This window comes from Notolepis coatsorum (genome assembly GCF_963971535.1).
Source record: "Notolepis coatsorum genome assembly, chromosome: 20".
NCBI classification, from domain to species: Eukaryota; Metazoa; Chordata; class Actinopteri; order Aulopiformes; family Paralepididae; genus Notolepis; species Notolepis coatsorum.
Window position 1 is genome coordinate 47,414,123 of NC_140184.1, and position 21,942 is coordinate 47,436,064.

The following is a 21,942-nucleotide window of genomic DNA, read 5'->3' on the forward strand; positions in this document are numbered from 1 at the left end:
CTGCACCATGGGTATCCATACAATAATTACTGGCATGAATTATTAGCATAAGTCAATTACAGTATCACACACAGGCACCAAGTGCTCTCAGGTACCCAGACTAAACGCTGCCCACGTCTGGGCGGACCACAGTATTCACCTTCTTTAAGGAATTACACTCTTACTGTCCCCGGTTGAGAATATGGGGAAGGAAGGGGGGAGCATAGGGAAGAGAATAAAGGGATTCACAGAACGGGAATTATTTAGGAAATACACACCTTATCACGCTCAAAGAAAAGGAATAAAATAAAAGAGTGAGCCCACAAAATACCTTGCAAAAGTCCTATGCTAATACCGGTATATATTGTCTGGGGTACCCCTATTGAACTGTGGTTAACAACGTTAACTTCGCCCGCGGGCAGCACCACACTGTATACTGTATATGGAGTCGGGAGCATCAATGCTCGTTTGTACTCATCCGAAATGGCCGCCTCGTCACTCCACTGTTGTCCGGGAGGCAAGATGGCGTCGAACACTCGCGCCGCAGGGGCTAGCAGGCGGAGCTATAGCAGAGAGGCAGTGCTGGCTGAGCTGGTGCTGGGCGAACTCTGCCGGTGGTAAAGAATTCCCCGTGTCCTGCAGGCAGCCTGGGGCAGGGTGTGCTGCTGCTCTCCGGTGCAGACAGCTGTTGACGCCCGGGCAGACTGCTTGGATGTCCCGTACGTCTCTGGCACGCAGACTATACCGTCACTGTAACTAGGTATAACACGAGCAATGCTACTGTGAACCTTAGCCGCACGCTACTTATACCGCTCACTGTAACTAGGTATAACTCGACTCTTAGTGCCCGACTCTGCACTTAATGTTCGTAATATCATAACACTGGTACTGCTAGGATATCGTCTCCACTAGCCAGTACTTCCTATCACCCGTCACGGTTCCACGGGGCACTCCGGCATAAACGTCAGCAACGGGGCTGTCTAGAGCTCCCCCGTTAGACGTGACTTCTCGTGGTCAAGTTCACTGCCGAGAAGAGAACGACTTCCGCTGCACTCCTCTCTTTATCATCTCTCAGCTCTCTCCGCCACTCTCTGCCTGCTACTGCCCCCTGCTGGTCCCGCCTGCCAGTCACACGGGGAGACGCACTGTAAAATATGAATCAATACTGTCATTTATGATCCGTATTCACATGCTCTTGGAACGGGGACGTTTGTGTCATTGTTCGTGTGAATCAATGACACTAGTTAGAATGTCTTTGTGTACAAAAAGGGATATAAACACAGTCAGCAGTTCTGAATAATATACCATATTTTCCAGACTGCTACATTTCCCCCCACTTTGAACTTGCTAAGTCCTCTGCAAGTTAACAAAACAACAAAACAAACGCATGCATGAAAACGGTCCTGAGACCAACAGTTTCACACATCGGTTGACAATTACACATTATGCCAACAGTTTTACACATCGGTTGACAATTACACATTATGCCAACAGTTTTACACACTCCCTCAGGAGTTGGACACACTGTTCCGCGAACACGCTCTTGAGCACGTAGTCCTGGCGATACCGAGCGGGTAGCCGACCTCTGGTGCTCCTCTGGGGCCGAGCGGCCTCCACTCTGGGGGGTTCCACCTCCCCCGCCTCCGACTCCGTGTCGGATTCCTCAGTGTCCGTCGGCGGGTCACGGACCACGGCCTCACCCTCCGGGGCCATCGGTGGACCGCCCGCGGCCTCCTCTTCGACTCCGTCTCCGCCGCCTTCCCCCTCCTCTCCTGAAGGGGTCGACTCCACCTCTGACTCGGCGCTTACGGCCTCCTCAGGGGCGTCCCGCAGGGGACCGGGGTGGTTACACGCCCTAGGATGCGGTTCCCGCCGGTGCCCGCAAGCACCTCCGATGTCTGATTCGGACGAGCTCCGCGGTGCCACCGGGATCTGTCGAGGGGCCCTCCCCCGCACTTCCGGGTCAGAAGCCGGGAAGGGACAGGTCTTGAGCTGGTCTCGATGCACGGTCCTTTCTGGACCCCCTGCTTCGGGCCTGACCGTGAACACGGGCGTCCCTTCGTGGCTCTGCTTAACCACCACATATGACGTAGGCTCCCACTTGTCTTGTATCTTATTACGGCCCCGGATTCGGTGGTCGCGTATCAGGACCCGGTCTCCGGCCCGCAGGAGTGCACCTCTGCTCTTCCTGTCGTAAATTCTCTTGCGTCGATGGGAAGCCTGCTTCGCCGTGGCCTCAGCGGCCTCCGCGGCGGCCTTTAGTCGCTCGTGGTGACTCTGCACCCACTCATCTAGGTCCGCCGCCCCCTCCTCAATGACGTCTCTGCCCCCTAGGACATCTCGGGGCATCCTAGCGTCCCTCCCGAAGAGCAGGTAGAAGGGAGAGTATCCAGTGGAGGAGTGCTCGTGGCAATTGTATGTAAGTACCAACTCGGGTAGGTGCTCCTTCCAGTCCCGCTTCTTCTCTGCGGGCAGACTACGCAGCATGTCGTGCATTGTCCGATTGAATCTCTCGCACTGCCCATTCCCCTGGGGATGGTAGGGCGTGGTGCGGCTCTTTGAAATCCCATACAGTCGGCAGAGCTCCTTGATGACGCTCGACTCGAAATTTCGCCCTTGATCAGCATGGAGTCGGGCAGGGCAACCGTAGTACACGAACCAATACTTGATGATGGCAGCGGCGGTGGTCTTCGCAGTCTGGTCTTTGGTCGGTACGGCAATAGTGAATCTGGTGAACATATCGGTCAGCACCAGTACGTTCTCATAGCCACCCACCGACCTCTCCAACACGGTGAAGTCCATGGCCAGGACCTCCATGGGTGCCGTCACGTTAGTGCAGGTCATCTGTGCCTGGGCTTTAGGGAACACGTCGCGGGCTAATGCACATCGCTTGCATTGCTTCACCCATTGCTTCACCTCTTCTGCCATTCCGATCCAGTAGTAACCTCGCCTCATCAGGACCACCGTCCCTTGTCCCCCGTAGTGTCCCGCGTCTTCGTGCTGGGTCTCGTAGATCCTCCTTCGCAGGGCTGTGGGCACCACCAGCTGGAGAACCTCCTCTCCATCCCGGGGATCGCTTACGCGCCGAAACAGCACTTGCTGATGCAGACGGAATCGTTCCCACTGCCCGTATAACTTGCGGAGTTTCGGGTCTCCTTCCTTCAGCTGTACTTTAGTGGGGGGGACCCCCTGTGCCACCGCCCGCCACACCGGACCCAACTCGGGATCGTCCGCCTGGAGCTGTCGCATTTCCGCCCAGTCATATCCGCTGTTCCCCTTCTGTGCCGCTATCCGTCGTGCGCCGACACTCGAGACCTCCCGCGTCTCTGTCGGTCTCCCAGGGCACAGCAGGGCCCGCACTTCCTCCGCTGGGACCATGACGTAGCCCTCGCGGGCGACTGGGGCGGGGACGGACAATGGAACGGCCCGTTCTTGGAGACCCTGACGGGTGTGGGTGCCAGCCGCGGCTATCATTAGGAAGTCTTTCTCGGTGTCTTCCACTTCAGGTTCTGATCGCATCGGCATGCGAGACAGAGCGTCTGCGTTCTGGTTGAGTCGACCAGGTTTGTAGTGCACCACGAAGTCATACTCCGCGAGCTGAGCGTTCCACCGCTGCTCCACTGCTCCCAGGTTGGCCGTGCCGAGGTGTCTCAACGGGTTGTGGTCGGTGATCACGGTGAACTGGGCGTACATCAGGAGGTCTCTGAACTTCTCGGTGACCGCCCACTTCAGGGCGAGGAGTTCCAGCTTGAACGCACTATAATTTTGGTCATTCCTTTCGGACCCACGCAGGCCTCGGCTCGCAAAGGCGATGACTCGCTCCACGCCCTCCTGTTCCTGACTGAGTACCGCTCCCAGTCCCAAGTAACTCCCGTCGGTGGTCACTATGAAGGGGAGCTGGAGGTCGGGGTAGGCCAGCACCGGGGGTGTCAAGAGGCACTGCCGCAGATGATCGAAGGCCGTCTGACACTGCGGCGTCCACTTGAAGGCCTCGGGCCGGCCCTTGGCGAACCCCTTTTTTTCTTTCCCCATCAGGGCGTGCAGTGGCTGGGCCACCTGGGCGAAGTGGGGCACGAACCGCCGATAATAGGACAGGAACCCGATCACCTGCCTCACTTCCTTCGCTGAGCGTGGCGCCGGCCAGTCCTCCAACGCCTTCACTTTGTCGGTGTCGACCTGTATGCCGGCCGCGGAGACGACGTGTCCCAGGAACTTGACTTCGGTCTTCAGAAGGAAGCACTTCCGGGGCTTGAGTTTGAGTCCATGCTCCCGAAGCCGTCCAAACACCAGGTCCAGCTTCTGACAGTGGCTCTCGAAGTCGCTGGCGAACACCAAGACGTCGTCTAGGTAGACGAGTAGGACGTCGAAGGCCAGGTCCCCCAGCACGGCGGTCATCAACCGCTGGAACGTCGCTGGTGCGTTACACAGTCCGAAGGGCATACGAGTCCACTGGTAGAGGCCGAAGGGCGTCGTGACAGCCGTCTTCTCTTGGTCTTCCTCTTTCACCGCCACCTGGAAGTAGCCGGCGGTGAGATCGAGCGAGGAGAAGATCTTGGCCTGCCCCAAGGCGTCTAGGGACTCCTCGATACGAGGTAGGGGGTAGGCATCCCGGTGTGTCACGTTATTTAGGCGGCGGTAATCGCAGCAGAACCGCACGGAGCCGTCTTTCTTTATGACGATCACGGCTGGTGACGCCCACGGACTGCAGCTCTCTACCAGGACACCCAGGTCCACCAGATCTTGCACGTGTCTCTTTACTTCTTGGAACACGTGGGGCGGTATTCGGCGGTGCCGTTGCTTGACCGGGTGTGCGTCACCAGTGGGAACGTAGTGTGTGACCGTGGTTGTGTAACCATAGTCCCCGTCGTCAACGGAGAACACCGCCTTGTGTTTCTCCAATACTTGATTCAGCCGACTCACTTGGGCCGGTGTGAGATCCTGCAGGTTCGCCTGTACGTCCACGGCGAGCCCGCGGGTCTTCCCGTCCGGCTCCGCCTCTGGCGGGCGGTCCCGAGTCTGAATCGCCGTCACTCGGACGCCTCCTTCCACTTCCTCCACGGTCACTCTCTCCTTAGGCCGTACCTGACGGGGGCAGTGGATCTCTGCCAACCTGGCCCGGGGTCGGAGCACCATCTCGACGTTGGTCGGGTTCAACACCCGCACAGGCACTCTCCCCTGTCGGGCGTATGCCACCACGTTCGCCACCAATAGTCCGGGAGGCAGGTTGGCCCTCGGCGTGTGCTCTATCATCACGGGACGCCGCATCCCCGCTGTCGTCTCACAACGGCCTGGGACGACCACTTCGCTGTGCGGGGGAATGACCACTGGTTCCCTGCCGGCCACTTTGACGTACCCCATCCTTCCCGGGGCGATACACTCTCGGGCTTCCTGGGCCATGGCGGCGACCACACGGCGGATGGCGACGCTCCCCGCGTCGACACGTCTTCGGCTCGCCGGCCGCATCCCCTTGATCCCCTTGAACAGGCCATCTACCCCGCCGAGCACGTTCATGCCCAGAAGTCCCGGGATAGCGTCTCCTGTGGCCACTCGGCCTGGATCGTCTTTTAGTATGAATATGCATTTCCCCGGAAATGTCATATCCAGGCACTTCACTTCGGCGTAGAGACACCCCACCACTGGGATCTCCAACCCGTTGGCGGCGAAGAGAGTGATCCAGTTGGAGGGGGTCAACCGCGACCGCGGGAAGTGTCTGCGGAAGTGGCTTTCGGTCATGGTGGTGACTTCGGCGCCGGTGTCGAAGAGGCAGCAGGTCTCGACCCCGTCAATCTGGACGTCTAAGGTGAGACATTCCCCCATGTCTTGCGTCTTAGTGCCCCCTGCGGCCGAGTCGGCGACTCCGGTTACGACGCCGTTGACTGCCCTTCGGGATCCGGGTCGGTCCCCTGACGAGCCCGGAACTTCGGGGGTGGGGGCAGGGGCTGGGTGGGGCTCGCTGGCGTGGCGGGGGCACTCCCTGCTGATGTGGCCCGGCTGATTGCAGGCATAGCAAATCAACCTGCCCTCTTCGTCCCGGCGGGGCAGTTCCCGCTTAGCGGCGGGCGCGTCGTCTCTGCGTCGCCGTCCGGGGCCGCCTCTCTGGGTCGCGTCCCGCGTCTGTTGGACGGCCTGGAAGAGTTGCTCCTGACGTGCGTCCAGCCGCTCTTGCCCTGCGAAGAGCCGCTTAAAAGCTCCCTGTATTGCGTCTCCGCTCATCGGGGCCTCTCGTCCTTCTGCGGCTGCGGCGTGGACCAGGGCCTGGGCGCCACCCCTATTGGGGGGCAGGACCATCTCCTCCTCCGACCAGTCTATCGCCGCCATCATCAATTCGAGAAACGTCTGCTCTCCGTTCTCTTTTATGGACTTCTTCATCTCCCGTCGCAGCATCCCATCCTTCAGGCCTACCACAAACTGCTCCTGCAGCCGGGCGGCAGGATCCGCGACTCGTTGGGGTTCCCGGCCCTGTATGCGACGCATCTGTTCCTGTAGATCATACGCAAACTCCCTCACGGTCTCGCCATCTCTTTGTCGGCGGTCGAGGAACTCTCTCAGGCGTTCACTGACCGAGGTCTTGTCTCCGTACGTCTCCTGCAGCACCCGGAACACGGCGTCCGGCTCCGGGGCGGTCCCTTCTAGCACGAAGCGCACTGTCCGTTTAGCCGCGCCCTTTAGATGCTGCTGTACGAACTCCGCCTGTTCGTCACCGGGCACTCTGCTGCTCCGAAAATGCACCTTCATGTCTCGGATCCAGTCGTCCACCAGCGGCTCTCCTCTCTCTTTCCCCCCTCCAAATTCGCTGCACTTCCGCTCTCGTTGGACGTACACCACTGGGAGGGGCGCTGGAGGAAGCTGTTGGATCATGGCTTGGGCCAAGGCACGCGACTCTCTGTGCCTGGCCTGCTCCAGTTGTTCGTGTTGGTGGTCTAGGGCTTCCGCCTGGTCTTGGAGTTGACCCTTTAGGAACTCCACTTCGGCGGTCAAGGTCTGCACCGTCTCGGCTCCCCCCTCTTCCTCTTTGAGCGGGGGCGGCGAGTCACCTCCTTGCGTCACCCGGGACGGCCCGGCTTTGGCATCGGGCTTCGGGTTGTCGTTGTCCGACATCTCAGGTCTCTGGGTCGTCACTTACAAGGGAGTGGAGTAGGATGTTGATCCTGTTCGTGACGCCAAATGTAGCAGGGTGGATTATCCCTGCTTCGTGGGAACTGTGGGGTGCGGTCAATAGGTAGCGAGACACAGTAGCACCCTGGCCAGCTGCACCTCCGTCTTTGGGGTCCGGAGCGTCAACTGGAGGCTGGTAGTGGGGGTGAATGAGGCCCAGGGTTTACAAACCTGGTCCGGTACTCTGGTCTTCCTCCCTCTCTCTGGAGTAGTCCGCAGTACTCCCCAACACACCCTCACCCTCCACAGTTGCCCCTTTTTCCCTCCCACACCTACTGACCGGATGGTAGAGAAATAACTGGGTTCCCCCCGCAAGCAGTACCCTCCCTTAGTGAGACGACCAGAACCCTTACAATGGAAAAGGTAGAATAGCAAGGGGTTACGATTACATATATTACCCGTAGCAAAGGGTTAGGGTTAGGGTTAGAAATAATGAAAGACACACACAGTGCTCCCGCTCTGGATGACTGTATTGTAACTCAGCCTGGTTACAACAAAGCTACGGCTGGTGATTACTGCACCATGGGTATCCATACAATAATTACTGGCATGAATTATTAGCATAAGTCAATTACAGTATCACACACAGGCACCAAGTGCTCTCAGGTACCCAGACTAAACGCTGCCCACGTCTGGGCGGACCACAGTATTCACCTTCTTTAAGGAATTACACTCTTACTGTCCCCGGTTGAGAATATGGGGAAGGAAGGGGGGAGCATAGGGAAGAGAATAAAGGGATTCACAGAACGGGAATTATTTAGGAAATACACACCTTATCACGCTCAAAGAAAAGGAATAAAATAAAAGAGTGAGCCCACAAAATACCTTGCAAAAGTCCTATGCTAATACCGGTATATATTGTCTGGGGTACCCCTATTGAACTGTGGTTAACAACGTTAACTTCGCCCGCGGGCAGCACCACACTGTATACTGTATATGGAGTCGGGAGCATCAATGCTCGTTTGTACTCATCCGAAATGGCCGCCTCGTCACTCCACTGTTGTCCGGGAGGCAAGATGGCGTCGAACACTCGCGCCGCAGGGGCTAGCAGGCGGAGCTATAGCAGAGAGGCAGTGCTGGCTGAGCTGGTGCTGGGCGAACTCTGCCGGTGGTAAAGAATTCCCCGTGTCCTGCAGGCAGCCTGGGGCAGGGTGTGCTGCTGCTCTCCGGTGCAGACAGCTGTTGACGCCCGGGCAGACTGCTTGGATGTCCCGTACGTCTCTGGCACGCAGACTATACCGTCACTGTAACTAGGTATAACACGAGCAATGCTACTGTGAACCTTAGCCGCACGCTACTTATACCGCTCACTGTAACTAGGTATAACTCGACTCTTAGTGCCCGACTCTGCACTTAATGTTCGTAATATCATAACACTGGTACTGCTAGGATATCGTCTCCACTAGCCAGTACTTCCTATCACCCGTCACGGTTCCACGGGGCACTCCGGCATAAACGTCAGCAACGGGGCTGTCTAGAGCTCCCCCGTTAGACGTGACTTCTCGTGGTCAAGTTCACTGCCGAGAAGAGAACGACTTCCGCTGCACTCCTCTCTTTATCATCTCTCAGCTCTCTCCGCCACTCTCTGCCTGCTACTGCCCCCTGCTGGTCCCGCCTGCCAGTCACACGGGGAGACGCACTGTAAAATATGAATCAATACTGTCATTTATGATCCGTATTCACATGCTCTTGGAACGGGGACGTTTGTGTCATTGTTCGTGTGAATCAATGACACTAGTTAGAATGTCTTTGTGTACAAAAAGGGATATAAACACAGTCAGCAGTTCTGAATAATATACCATATTTTCCAGACTGCTACAAATGCAAGGGGCATTGAGAACATAATAACTAACATTATCACATAGCAAGTGAGAAAATTAAGAACAACTGTATTTCAGAAAATGTACTTCATTCAAACACACTCTCTCTCACACACACAGTACGTGACACACACACAGTGAGAACATTAATAACAGAATAATAACCATCATTCTCACACAGCAAATGAGAACATTATGAACAAAATAACAACTGTACAGTATTTCATCCAAACACACTCTCTGTCTCTCTCTCTCTCTCTCTCTCACACACACACACACACGCACACACACAGCAAGCAATTGTACTTCATTCAAACTCTCTCTCACACATACACACACACACAGAACATTAATAACACACACACACACAGAACATTAATAACATAATAATAACCATCATTCTCACACAGCAAATGAGAACATTATGAACAAAATAACAACTGTACAGTATTGCATGCAAACACACACTCTCTCACTCACACACACACACACACACACACACTAGTGATGCGCAGGCTGATCCATAGTGCAGTGCTGCGGGCAACCGCAGTCATGAGTCAAACAAAGATATGTTTATTGTTTTTTTTGTATTTTTTTGTATTATTTTTTAAACAAACACAAACAAACATGACAACACACGATAAGATATACAAGCATTAGTTGACAGTGCACATCCAATGAAATCACCATTTAGTTAATTGTCTTATACAGGATATACCCCTAATACCTGTTATCTAAAAACCTATACACATATGCTCTAGCTCGTACCCCCCCCTCCCGGACCCCCCATTGGATAATCCAACCATTATAACTTGTTCCTAACCATACACTACCATTATATGCTAGCTTTTATTCTCTCCACCACTTCTAACCACATTGTCATTTTGGATTCATTGAGACCCAAAATTCTTGCTGTAGATATTTCTTGATAAATCACATTGAGATATGTAAGAATCCAGACCTTCCGGCAAATTTTTTCCGGTTGAAACCATCGTGATGCTATCAGCTTTTTAGCCACTGTGATACCAGATAAAACCAATCTCTTTCGCTGTGGATGTTCTGCATACTCAAAAACATCATTCAGCAGTAATACAGAGGGGTGTACAGGTATATTCAGAATGAAGAGATTTGATAATTGCTGGGTCACTTCTTTCCAGAATATCTTAACTGGTGGGCAGTCCCAGTACATGTGCATAAATGTCCCCTCATCCCCATTTGTACATAAGGAGCATTTGGAGTCTTGTTTAAGACCCATTCTGTTCAGTCTTATAGGAGTCAAGTATGTCCTATGGATATAGTTAAGATTGATTTGTTGATGGTCCGGGTTCCTTGATGCAAGTCGAACATTTGCCCAGGCTTCTTGCCACTCAAAGTCTATTTCCAGGTCTGGTATATCCCTCCTCCAAATAGAGTCTAGGTGGAGGGTTTCATACGAGGCCGTTAGTAATTGATGATAAAAATCTGATACAAAACCTCTCGATGTCTCTTTCATAGAAAAATGTGTGGTATCTGTGGTGTGCAATTGGTATCGTTAATGGAACACCATGAGCCTTCAAACATGCCAATAACTGCGCATAAAAATAATATGTGGACTTGGTGAGATTACATTTTTTTGCGTATTTCATCGAAACTAGAAAAAACCCTGTTTGTTGAAAACGTCTCCTAATGAGTGTATGCCTTGCTTTTCCCATCTAGGGAATCTTATAGGTTGTTTTCCAATCAAGAGTGAATTGTTATTGAATAAGGGAGTATGATTATGCCATTTATGTGGGATAGAATTTTTTTTTTTTGTTTCACACCATATCCGGATCGCATGAGTGATTATGGGGCCAAATTTCCGTTCGCATTGCTTAATTGATAATTTGGTGTATACTATGTCCTTCAGCCTATATGGAGCAGACCACGTGAGCGGATCGGCGCGGCCGAGAAATCCGCTCTTCGCTCTTTAAAGCTTGGTCCGCTCCGCTAATCACTCATGTTGACCCCGCCCCCAAGTCGCTCTCCGCTCGCTCCCCGCTCACCTTGAATCGAGCGCTCCCCGCTCCCCGCGCCAGATCGCTCGGCAGTTTTTTTTCTTCTTTTTTTGGAGCATGGTGTAAATGAGCTCAAACTACAACAGTCTACACCCCCTGGGCCCCTTAACAATTGTTTGTATTGAGCCGCATTGTAATTGTAGCCATTCTGCAATGTTAAATAACGTTGTTTATCCATTCACTATCTCTATTAAGCGATGATAGGCTAGCCGAGCCACAATGCTATGGTCGCTGCCATTAACGTTAGCATGTAAGCTAACGTCAACAACAATGGCGTCGATATACTTTTTCTAACTGGAGTGAGTGTGGGCGTCTCTACAGTGACAAAGCCTGAACGAACAGCCTATCACAGGTTCACCCTTCTCATTGGTTGAAAATGGCCTTCATGTTTGTACATCGCCATCTGTTGCTTTGGCATTGTACTGCATGTATATATTACATCAGTGTTAAACCACTGTGAGCGGCCTGGAGTGGATTGGAGCGGAGGAGAACTCTCGCTCCGGACGTCGCGCCGACTCATTTTAAAACCCACTCCTCGCTCACGTCAAAACCGGCCGCTCCGCGCCCCGCGCCGCTCACGCTCCGATCCGCTCACATGCACTGATATGGAGCTACTATATTTTCTTCTAAATTTCTCCCGGATACTGATGCTTGGGGATCAAACCATGTTGTTAGTGGTCTTAAAGTGTACGCCTTAAAATAGTGGTAGAAATCTGGAAATGCCATACCACCATCTGCTTTGTTTCTCTGTGCGGTGGATCTTTTTATACGTGGTGGTTTGTAATTCCAAATAAATTTGTATGTGGAGGAGTAATTCTTTCCAGTAACCCTTTGGAGGGGGTAACGGTAGCATTGAGCTGAAGAAGTTAATTCTAGGTAGGACGTCCATCTTAAATATTGATATCCGTGCCTGTACTGAGTTTTTAAGTTTTAACCACCTGACAAGGTCGTATTTGATTTTGTTTTGGATTTTTATGTAATTGTGCTTCACCGTTTGGCTTATGGTAGGAAATATTTCAACTCCCAAACATCTAAAGTGTTTTACCATCGGTATCTTTTCTGGGAGGGTTATATTTCTTTTTGCAGGGGCGTTAAGTGGGAGGAAGGCCGACTTCGGCCAATTTATCCTAAATCCCGATAAATCTCCAAAGTCCTCAATCAACTTGAGAAGATGAGGCAATGCGGTGTTGGGGTTTTGCATGAACAGTATTACGTTGTCCGCATATAAACTAATTTTGTGTTGTGTGCCCTTGATTACGATTGGTTCTATGGATTGGGATTGTCTTATATATTGTGCTAAAGGCTCTAATGATAGATCGAATAGTCCGGGACTAAGAGGGCAACCCTGTCTGGAAGAACGTGATACCGGAAAGATTTCGGAGGTGATTGTGCCTGTTGTAATCATGGCCGATGGGTCTTTGTATAATACCTTAATCATATCAATGAATCCTTTTCCTAACCCCATCCTTTCTAATACTGCCCATAGATACGACCATTCCAACCTGTCAAAAGCTTTCATTGCATCCAGGGACAGCATCGCCTTAGGTGTGTTGTCTTCCTTGTTAGCATCTAGTACGTGTAGCAATCGTCTTATGTTATCAGTGATCAAGCGGCCTCTTATGAAGCCAGTTTTGTCCGGATGAATTAAAGACGTCATATGCTTTTGTAGTCTGATGGCTAATACCTTAGAGTACAGTTTGATATCGGTTCCGAGGAGGCTTAAAGGTCTGTAACTACCGCACTCGGTGGGGTCTTTGTCTTTTTTAAGGAGGACTGTTATGAGTGCAATATTGTCATTCTTATGGAAGTTCCCCTCCTTGACTGAGTATAAAATCATATTTAGTAATAAGGGACCAATTATGTCCCAACAGGAGAGGTACATTTCTGGTGGGATACCGTCTCTTCCAGGAGCCCTACCACTTTGCATTTCAGATATGGCCTCCCTAAGTTCATCTAGTGTGATCGGTGTTTCTAACTGTTTAGCGTCATCCTCTGAAAGTTTAGGAAGGTTAATTTGATTAAGATATGTGTCCATTTTGTTTTGATCGAAGGTCGTTTCTGATTTGTATAAGTTGGAGTAGAATTCTTTGAATGTCGTGTTTATTTCTTTGGGTTCTGTAAAAAGTCCTTGTTGTGCTCTAATGGTAGTTATATCTGCAAATTTTGCGTTGACTCGCATAGCTAATAGGTGACTTGGTTTGGAACCTTGGGAGTACTGCTGTTGTCTTGTGCTACGTATTTGCATTTCAGATTGTTGTCTGTATATGGCGTTAATCTCTTTTTTTAGTATATTGACTTGATTTTCCAGTCGAACCGAGTTGTTGTATTGTAAAGAATTAAATAACGTTGAGTAAAGCGTTTCCAGTTCAGCCAGTTTTGAGCATCGATTCTTGCGTATTTGGGAGGAAAAGCTATCAGTGAAATCCTTGATCATTCCCTTTGCCGACATCCATAATATTCTGGGATCCTGCACCGAGTTCGCATTCATCCGTAGGAATACCGTAAGAGCTTCTTTGATTTGTGTAATGAATTCCTTGTTATTAAGCAGCATCGTGTTAAATCGCCATCTTGGGGCTCGGGATGATAGTATACCAAATGTTCCTTTTAGGAGTAAATAACAGTGATCTGATAATGCATTGGGTATCATTTCCACATCGTAGTTATCAAATAGTCTCGGGGATGTAAAAACGTAATCTATTCTGGATAATGTGTTATGTCTCGCAGATCGACAAGAGTACTTCCGGGTCGTGGGGTTGAGTGATCTCCATAAGTCATTTACACCTGTAATCTTCGACCAATCCTTTAATGCATTAGATGCATTTTTTTGTTCGCTGGAAAAGGAGGGGTTTGATTTGTCCATCCTTGGATTCCAAATGGCATTAAAATCTGCACCAATTATAAATGAGTATTCGGGAAGGTCTAACATTACTCTGGTAAGTGTAGTGAAGAAACTAACTTCGTATAAATTTGGGGCGTATACCACTACCAACGCTATTTTCCTGTTCTTGTGTAAAATCTTAGCTATAGTTATCCGACCATCTGCATCAGACCATACTCCCTTCAATTCAATATTCAACTTCCGTCTAACGACTATGGCTACTCCCGGAGTTCTCGTTCCAAAGGAAGAGTGACTAATGTTATGATATGTGTTGTCCGCTAACGTATCTATGTCTTTCTCTAAAATGTGCGTTTCGCTTAGCAGAGCCACGTCCACCTGTTCTTTTTTCATCAGTGTGAGCACGCTTTTGCGTTTGTGTTGATTATTTATTCCACCAGTGTTCCAGATCATTATATTCAAACTAGCCACAATCTATACATGTTGTTGTGTAGTTGTTGGTAATGCTTCTGGAGTGCGAAGCTACAATAGATGTACATCCAATTATTGAGGTCCCGTTGAGAGCCGAGCTTAAAAACATACATATATACAAATAAAAATCCCCTATTCCCCCCTCCCACCGAGAATCGTACAGGACTGTGATCCATGAACACAACCTTCGCGTATAACTCCCTCCCTTAAACCACTGGATATCCCAGAATGATCCAATTATCCTTAACATTCCTATGTATACCATAGGATCTAACATTCTAAATTCTACCATAAGTAGAATGTCAACTGTGGCTTGGCCACTCTCCCGTTAAATAAAAATTTAAATAAGATAAAAATAAAAACCAAAAATAAGCTTCAATTATCATACCATAATCACTTAAATTTTATAGGAACTTGTGTAATTTATAATAACCAAGAATAATATAGAGGTATTGAACTGAAAAGAGAACCTCAATAAATCAGAGAAAAGAGAAGAAAAAAAAAGAAAAGAGAACATTAACTTAGATCTTGAAAGAGCTTTGCTATGCTTAAACACCTAGAGTATAAATTGGAGAAGTAGTGGAAATATTTCCAATTAGTAAAAAGCAGTTTTTAAATACGTATATGCAGAATTTCCCCTGGCCAGGGGTGGGCGATGATCCGTTATGAAGAATATTATTCCGAGATGGGCCCACCGGTCGTCAGCCAGCCGCTGCTGTGATGGTTCTGTGGTTCTGCAGCTAGATGCTATTGGTTATTCCCCCGAAGGTCTTCTGGCTGTATGTCTGGCCACATATTGCTGTTATTCCAGAATGTTCCATATATCAAAGAATGTTTTAAATGTTCTAGATTATTCCAATATGTCGTTTTTACAGTGTTAGAATGTTCCAGTATGTTCCGGAATGTTAGAATTCCATACTCTTAAAATAAGGACCGCTTCAACGTCATGTTCATCTTCTCTGTATCGTTCCAATTTTAAATCCAATATGTCCTCAATAATAAAAGTCCAACGGGGAAAACATTCAATAACTCAGAGCTCGTAGGTCTCTCTGTCCCAAATCAGCGGTTCATTAAAGTTTATACAATATGGTGTCCATGCCTAACAGAGATTAAAAGGCCGTTTATACACTATCCTGCATTTTGTGCTGCCATATATTTGACTGCATCTTCAGGCGAGTTGAGGAAAACCCTTTCTCCTTGTTTATCGACGATGCGAAGTCTTGCAGGGTATATTAATATGGGTTTGTATTTCTCCAGATAGAGTTGGGACATCACCGTCTTGTACTTGGCCCGCAAGATCACCACATCCCGAAAATAATCTTCAAAGAAGTGTATTGATATATCCTTGTGTTTCAGATTGCCTTTCATCCTGCGAGTCTCACGAATGATCATTTCTTTTATTCTGACATGACGCAGGACAACCATTATCACTCTGGGTCTGACGTTATTGTCGTTGGATCGGGTCCCCAATCTGTAACACTGCTCCACCTCAGGTACCGTAGGAAGGATTGTTGGTCCCAGGATTTTCTGTAATTCTGTCGCAAACGCTTCAGGATGTGTGCAGCTCACCGACTCGTCCAGTCCGACTATACGAATATTCAACTTGCGACTTTGATATTCCATCTCGAATATTTTAGGTTTTTGTCCTTCATTGATTCGCTTAAGCTCAGCCGTTATATCGTTGAGCTCCGTATTGAGTTCTTTGTAGTTTCCCTTCATCTCAGCCGTTAGTTTATCGTTGATATCAGCTACGTCTTTGTAGATCCGACTGAAATTATGTTGGTGTTCCTCCAAACCAGTTTCCAGTGCTACGGTGCGCTTAATATGTGCGTCGGCATCCACCCTTAGCGCTTCTATTTTGCATTCGATAGATTCTTTGATAGCATCTACTTTTTCGGTTATTGACTTCTCCATTTTTTTCATTTCCCGGATGATATATTCCGTATCTGCGGAGGTGTTTATAGGGGTTGAGGGGGATGCCAACTCGTCCATATCCTCTACTATTTTTCGCACGTATCCTCTGCGCTTGGTTTTGCAATAGTTTTATCTTTCCTTGTTAATGGCATCTCGAATCTTTCAGTCAATATAGTTAGTTGATAATCTCAGTTGATATATTCGTCAAGTTTTACACGCATTGGTGGTATATAAGTATGTTTTTAAAACGAAGGTGAGCAGCTGTGTCACATGCGACTTACTCCATTCTATAGCTAAACAATATGTTTATTGTTTGCGGGTAATTTACGGTTGGGTTAACACCAGACACTAGGACAAAACAAGCAGACTACTGACACTAAACAGAGAACCTAACAACAGACAGTAACTACAAAGACTAAGACAAAACAGATAACCTAATACAAGACAAGAGTAACACTAGATTAACGGGAACATGAAGAGCAAGAGAGAGAAGGGGAGATAGAGAGAGAGAGAGCAAGAGAGAGATAAGAAATAACACTAAGGGACAGAAATACAAGGAACAAACATACAGGGATGGGGAGAGGTAGAGCAGGGGAGAACAGTCCATGAACTGGTGGAACGTTACAATTTAGCTGAATAGGTTAGGTTTACTACTAATGATATGAGGATAAACATTTTAATTGTGAATTATAAAGATTTAGGTTGAACTTTGATAACAAATATCATGTAAAATATGTTATACCAAAATAATAAACACAAATATAAAACACAATAATAAACACAAATATGAAATAATAATAAAGTCAAAAACATTAACTTTAGATGGATTCTAAAAAGAAATATAAGCTCATGGACCCATCTGTGTTACTGTTGTGTACTTACTTAATGTGCTTAATAAGCCTTTTACTAGTTTACAGTGAAAATGTATCATTGCTTATGATGGGGACATAATAAATTATGTTTGTCTCTAGCATAAATACTGTCATGGTGAGCGACACAAAGTGAATAAAGCCGCCTCTCCTCTAGTCTCATATCACCATTACATAAGAAATATGTGTTATGATGATGCTTTTCAAATGATATCGTTCTGACTCCTGCTGTTTAGATTAGTTGTTTACTGTTTTCTTGCTATTCGGATAATGAAATATTTATAGATTTGTCATCTCAAAGCTGTTGTTATTCTCCCCACAAATTAAATCAAACAAATGCTGTTAAAATTTTAATGAAAAAAGGGCCGTCTGGATTGGTGTAGAGCAGCCATTCTCAACCTGTGGTACCGGTGGTACTTGGGCCCCCTGCTGGTGGTACTCGGAGGGATCCCTGGAATCTCAATGTTTTTCAAAAATGAAATAAAACTAACTTTAGAACAATTGTAAAACATGTTGTACAGTAATACTATCAAAATACTACAACGAATGAAAATAAGCTTGAGATAATTGAAATTGGGGTTTAAAATAAGTTCTACATTTATTTAGTTGTTTTTAGATTTAGAAACAAAATAAATGTTTGTTTCTGACGGACACTACTTCCTGTGGCGCGTGCACGATTAGCTAACGTTACAAGCAAGCTAGTGATGACTAGCCGAGGGATGTTGGAAAAGTGGCTCAAAACGGGAGATATTCGAAAGAAGTGTGGAGGAGAATATTTTTTAAACCAGAAGATTTCTTCACAAGAAAACGTGATGCACTGAATAAGCACAAGTCCACGATCCAACCTGCAGCCAGGAAGGCACAGGAAGCCTTGTATCGTGCCAGCCTCCGCATAGCGAAAGCCGGTAAGCCACACACTATACAGAGTCCGACTGAACACTCGTTTCTCAAAGCCTTCCGTCTCTTCTAAAACAGAAAAGTGTCTAAAGTGTTTTGTTGATTTATGCCCATATCAGTTTTATGCTGTTACTGCTGTCGGATTAGACTTTATTTGATTGGAAGAAGATCCCTCTGGAAAGAGTCAGGATTTTATGTAGGTATAGACGATATTAAGTTAATTACATTTCTATTGTTCAGGGTGGTTCCCCACGCCATCTGGGGTGAAACAGGGATTGTCTCTCACCCACTCTGTTTGCTGTATTTACATTTACATTTAGTCATTTAGCTGACGCTTTTATCCAAATCGACTTACAAGTTCTGTACGACAAGCCATCAGGAAGGGCACAACTCTATCAGCTGAGCAACAATGTTCATCAAAGTGTTGAGTGCTACAGTGTAGGTTAGTTTATTAGGACAAGTGCATGACAGTACGGTTAGTTAGGGTTAGATATATTATTATTATTGAATTATTGAAGCGGATTCGTGCAGCAATGGGGAGCCAGTGCAGGTCCCTAAGAAGTGGGGTGACATGGGCCGACTTCGGTAGGTTTGAGATAAGGCGGGCCGCTGCGTTCTGAATGAGTTGAAGAGGCTTAGTGGTAGTGGCCGGGAGGCCAGCGAGCAGTGCGTTGCAGTAGTCGAGGCAGGAGATGAATGTTGATTGGACGAGGAGTTGGGTGGCTTCTTTTGTCAGGAAGGGGCGGATCCTTCTGACGTTGCTCAGGAGGAATCGGCAGGTTCTGGTCGTCGCTGCGATGTGAGCAGAGAAGTTCAACTGGTCGTCGAGGACAACACCAAGGTTCTTGGCGGTCGGGGACGCAGTCACAGCTGCATTCTCGACTGTGATTGAAAGGTCGGTTAGGGGGGAGGATTTGGCCGGCAGGTGGAGCAATTCTGTTTTGCTTAGGTTCAGTTTGAGGTGGTTGGTCGTCATCCAGGCGGAGATGTCGGACAGACAGGCCGACATCCGCTCAGAGACGTGGATATCTGAGGGAGGGAAGGAGAGGAAGAGTTGAGTATCGTCGGCATAACAATGGTAGGAGAAGCCATGAGACGTGATAATGTTACCCAGTGATTTAGTGTAGAGGGAGAAGAGAAGGGGTCCTAAAACCGAGCCCTGGGGGACACCCGTCCGCAGGGGGCGGACGGCCGACAGGGTCCCTCTCCATGACACTTGGTAGGAGCGGTCATTGAGGTATGATGACAGCCATGTTAGCGCAGAGCCAGCCACTCCCATTCCTGCGAGGGCCGCAAGGAGGATCTGGTGGTTGACTGTGTCGAAGGCTGCAGATAGATCTAGGAGAATCAGGACAGGAGAGGCCTTTCGCAGTGCCTCTGTGACCGCAATGAGGGCTGTCTCTGTGGAGTGACCAGTCCTGAAGCCTGACTGATTAGGGTCTAGGAGGTCATTCTGTAAGAGATAAGCAGTAAGTTGGTTGGATACAGCACGTTCAAGTGTTTTAGAAAGGAAGGAGAGAAGAGAGACAGGACGGTAGTTGCCTATGACGGTAGGGTTCAGGGTTGTTTTTTTTATGAGCGGCGTGACTCTGGCTTGTTTTAGGGAGGTGGGGACCACCCCCGAGTTGAGTGAGGAGTTGATGGTTGCCGTTAGGAATGGGAGGATGTCTGGTGCTATGGTCTGGAGGAGTGGGGAGGGTAGCTGGTCCAGCTGGCAAGTAGTCGGACGGTTCGACGTTACCAGTGTCAGGGTCTCTGCTTCTGTAATGGGAGAGAAAGATGACAGAGTGAAGGATGAGGTTCTCGATTCAGCATTTGGAATGGGTGGGGGTTGGGAGAAGGAGCTGCGGATGTTCTCCACTTTTTCCTCAAAGAAGATGGCAAAGTCTTCGGCAGAGAAAGATGAGGGAGGGGGGGTGGGGGGGAGTGAGGAGGGAGGACATGGTAGCATGCAGTTTGCGAAGATTCTTGGCAGAGGCCTCGATCCTATAGTGGAAGAAAGAAGATTTGGCATTAGTGATGGTTTTGGAGAATGTTAACAAGAGGTTGTGATATGTGTCGATGTCAGCAGTGAGGCGTGACTTTCTATACTTCCTTTCAGCTGCTCTCAGGACCTGTCTTTGTTCTCTCACTGGATCTGTCAGCCATGGACTGGGTGGGGAACGGCGGGCAGGTTTCTCAACGAGAGGACAGAGCTTGTTGAAGGAGGTTGCAAGGGCTGAAAGGAGGGTGGAGGTTGCCATCTCTGTGGAGAGAGCAGAGAAGGTGTCACTCAAAGGTAGAGCGGATAGTATGTAGGGGATACATGTAGGGGAGTTACCGTGGTGTTAATGATGCTGGAGTTACGGGAAAATATGAGATCCAAGGAGTTGCCTGCTTTGTGGGTGGGAGGCATGGCAGTGGGAGTCAGGTCAAACGATTGTAGGAGGGAGACTACTTTGACTGACTGAGATGAGTCAGGCAGGTTGAAGTCGCCCAATAGAAGGAGAGGGGTACCATCTTCCGGTAAGGAGCTTAGAAGCATGTCCAGCTCATCTGTGAAGTGATCGAGTGGACCTGGAGGGTGGTAGAGTGTAACAATGGTGAGATTGAAGGATTAGAGACAGATACTGCATGATATTCGAGAGAGGAGAGTGACAGTTCTGGGAGTGGTGTTACGTTTGTAGCCCATGAAGGAGATGTCATGAGGCTAGTGCCTCCACCCCGTCTGGAGGGTCGAGGTGTGTGAGTGAAGTTATAGTTTGTAGATAATGCTGCAGGTGTTGATGAGTTATTGGGGGTTATCCAGGTCTCAGTTAGAGCCAGGAGCTGCAGATTTAGACTATGGGCGTAGGCAGTAATGAAGTCAGCTTTCTTGACTGCTGATTGACAATTCCATAGGCCTCCCCGTACTGTGACAGGTGTATTAGAGGACATTGATACTCTATTACTTTATTACTATATTACTATTATTATTGACATTATTATTTTGCACATGTTATATCTTATGTTGTATGCCAGTGGTGATGTTCCTAACAAATTTCGTTGTACCAACAATGACAAATAAAGATCTATTCTATTCTATTCTATTAGTGGCTGTAGGAGGGTAGGAGCGATTAGCCGGGTTGCTAGCAAACTGCAGTGGGTGGGTTGAATCAGTTCTAGAGGAGCAGATTGTGGATATAGGTATGAGACACATTGTCTTGTCAAGAGTGGCAGGGAGGAAGTAGAGAAATAGCAGAGTGGGAGGGAAATATATGATTATGGTGTACTTAGCACTGGGTGGATCGGTGGATCCCTCTGCGAAGAACTCCAGGAAAACTCCTCCTCCACTCCAGGAAAACTCCTCCTCTTTGTCCCTCTTCCTTTCTTGACGCTTCGCTGACGCTAAGCTAGCAATACTTTAAATCTCTATCACTAATTAGTGCTGTCTTAACACCTGGCCCTTAATGGGGGCACTTAACAAAACTAAACAAAATGGCCGTTTTAAACACGCCCCTTTAATCAAGTCAGCTGGTTCCTCACTTTTAAGATTCAATAATAAACTTAAAATGGCTTACCCTAGTTTTCAGTATAAAGCAATGTTTCTCAGTGAGTGTGTCCTGTCCTTCCTTAACAGAGCTCAGTACAGAGTGATTTCAACACAGTCTGGACTTCTGCTTTTAAACAGGGCAGGCTCTTAATGGCTCACTTAGCAAATCAGTTGCTGCTAGTAAATAGGAAACAGTCCCTTAATGGGGGCACTTAACTAAACAAAATGGCAGTTTTAAACACGCCCCTTTAATCAAGTCAGCTGGTTCCTCACTATCAACAATTTAGCTAAAGAAATAAAACATCTAGGACTGGGTCTAAATTACGATGGTAGTAATAAATTGGACATATTACTTTATGCAGATGACATAATTCTGGTTGCTTAATAATAATAATAATACATTTAATTTATAAAGCGCTTTTCAAAAACCCAAAAACGCTGACACATGAGCAAAACA